The sequence below is a fragment of the Amblyomma maculatum genome, chromosome 1 (genome assembly GCF_055883805.1).
Source record: "Amblyomma maculatum isolate TAMU_Amacu chromosome 1, ASM5588380v1, whole genome shotgun sequence".
NCBI lineage: Eukaryota > Metazoa > Arthropoda > Arachnida > Ixodida > Ixodidae > Amblyomma > Amblyomma maculatum.
In genome coordinates, this window is record NC_139344.1 from 27,179,489 (window position 1) to 27,182,393 (window position 2,905).

Consider the following 2,905-nt stretch of genomic DNA (forward strand, 5'->3'; position numbering starts at 1 on the left):
ATAAAATCTCACCTTCACCGTTAAAATATATGCAGCGAGACGCCACTCGTGCAGACGTGTATCCGCAAAATAAGCCGCCACTTTTGCGACGTGCCTAGGAGGCCGAGCTGGCCAAGCCGCCGAGCTATGACGCAGGATTGTCCCTTCGTCCGAAAATGTGCACATGCAGCGCCATTCAGTTTTCGCCTTGCTGTAAAGCTCTACCACAACCAGCAGAACGAAATACTCACTGTTTGGCACAGATAGCCCACTTCGCACGCAGCACGCAACGTTTAACGTTGAACCGGGGCCGATGACGCACCCACCCTGCGGGTGAAACACTTTCGGTCTGAGATGTCTGAGCCATATCTACGCTTTGGGAAACTACGCAGCGGATACTAAATGGCCGAGAAAGGTCGGTAAAAACAAGCTAAAATATTATCATAAATATGACACATTTTTTTTTCTCACGCAAGAAGCGACAACTGCATTAATTCCGGCGCGTCAATATTACATTTGTCTTCTAGTTCTTTGCAGTAATCTTGTTTTCTTTTGTGCTTTAATATTCCGCCGCGCAGTTCGCATGGGCCATTACATCGTTCCTTATCATCATTGAGTTGATGCCGCTGGCAATAGGCAGCTGCACGCGTTTTCTTTCAAGCAGCGCGACCTGTTGCATTGACCTCGTATCGGGCACGACACCGACAGTGCCGACAGGGCGCCTTTACTGACCGTGCAGCACGGGCTGCGCGCGCTTCCTCCGCGTTCTGCTGCGCTCCGTTGCGCTCGTCTCTTTTCGACTGCGGCGGGGGCAAGCAGACGCTCGGCGACAGCCCCGCACACATACGCTATTATGTTCGTCGGTGGGTAGTTTTGTTACGTTTTAAGCGGTGTCGCGGATGCCTACAACCCTTGCACTTTGTAGACTCCGGCGTGATCGCGCCGAAGCGGTGCCGCATCGAAAAATACCAAAGCAATGTCATGGTAGTAGTTTACAAGATTGACGACCTGAGAACGATTGTAGCGGGCGGGCAAAGCCACATTAGAGGGCTCCGGATCAGTAAACATTTCTTAGAGCACCCCATATGATAAATACGCTAACCACGACCATAAATTATTGCTGCAACGTCTAAGTAAGCACGGAAACAGCCGGAACTAGAACGCGTTAACATATTACTCGGCCGTCACAACAGGGCAGCCGGGTGCTGAGTAAGCAGTCTGCTTCAGGCACTTGGACACCGATACGGTGATGGTCGCCAAAGCAGAGATGGACCGCAATTTAGAAAGAACCTAACAGGCTTATGTATATGATGAGCACTGGGACGAGGAACTTTCAGCCTCCCTATAAATGGATTCCGTGTTCACATGTCCCTAGGGGTAGAATTTATATATGATGCCGAACCAGTTTGCTTTAGTCATGTGTGCAGCCTTAACGAAATGCTCAACAGAGACGTTATCGGAGCACTCTCTCCTCTTTCGGCAAGCTAACCGACACGGTAACAGTGAGAACGCGGCCTCCTGAACGGTTATTGTTCATTATTGGTCACATCGCATCGCCCACGCGGCTTAATCGTTGCGCAGGGATGCCAGGGAGATGAGATGCCCCTTAAAGGCGCAAAAACGTTTTTGCCGTTTGTGGATTGAAAGGCATAGCTTTGCTCAGTTGCCGATTAATTAGTAAGTGCAGCTGACTCTACGAAAAAAAAAAAAAAAAAAGAGGACACTGTTACTGACGCTCATTAGCACGTAGCAACGTGCCACCGAGTGCTGGGTGGTTCATGCGGCGCGATGACAGGCGGTTGAAGTCGTCTGTCAATAAAGCCTTGCCCGGAAAATAACTGGGATATTCTATTGCTGAGACCATCAAGATGCGACGCAATGTTCTGATTTGCTCATACGGCGCGAGCTCAGATGATGGCGTCGAATTTCCTCAGGCCAGCGGGCGTCCGACTCAGCACCGCTGTCTCCGTGTGGACAAACGGTGCAAACGTCACTCCCCAATTTCGACCATCTGTGTTCATTCACGTGCAGCGACATCCCAAAATTCGTTTTTGTATTTTGTTGAAATAAACGGCGCAAGAGTAAATCAGGGACGATCGGGTCAGCAGCCTGGATCCTGAACAAATAAAGCACAATGGAAAGAAAAAAAAAAGCATTGCGCAAATCCAGTTGAAGCAAGCACAGCTAGCCGGACAAGTGAAGTGTGAAGTGACGAAAAAACGAAGCGCATTCGTACAGCAGATTCGTTTAGGACAGCCTTTTAATTTTTACTTCGCATACCACGCGATTATTCCCTCACAAACAAAAAATGGGCCGAGAGGTAAGCGCAAAATACAAATTCTTTAAACCACGGGAGTGTGCACAATATAGGTCTTTCACAGCGGCCACACAGTACAAGATACAAAGCGCATGCGTGCGTTTCATGTACAGAGGGAGCAGACCCCCGCAAGTCAGTGGGCCTGCCCGGTAGGTTACGCGGAGCAGATTGGAGATGGCGCTGTCCACTGGCGCCCGAAATTTGGGTCTCCTATAAGCGGCAGTCGCAACCGCCGAAGAGCGTGGGCGTCGAGACACCGGCTGTGTGCCACGTGTTCCTTTCTCTCGGACCTGCTTCTCTAGCCATTCTTACGAGGTGCAAGATTAAACAATGCTCTAGTTAGATGACGGCTCGTCTTCTGCTAGGATCGGAATGTTTTCTCCTGAACTCCGAGCCGCCAGGCAATGCTACTCGTTGGGGCTCGCGAGCCTCTTGCATCAATCATTAAATATATCTTATGTGGCATAGTAATACCTCAGTGACAGGCATGTGAAAAGTTTGTCATATTAACTAGTAACGAGATGAATTCAATCCCAATGGGTAACTTTTTGTAGCTGGCCGTTAGTGGCAGTTATGTCAGTTTTTAAAATTCCCAAAACGCAGTTATGT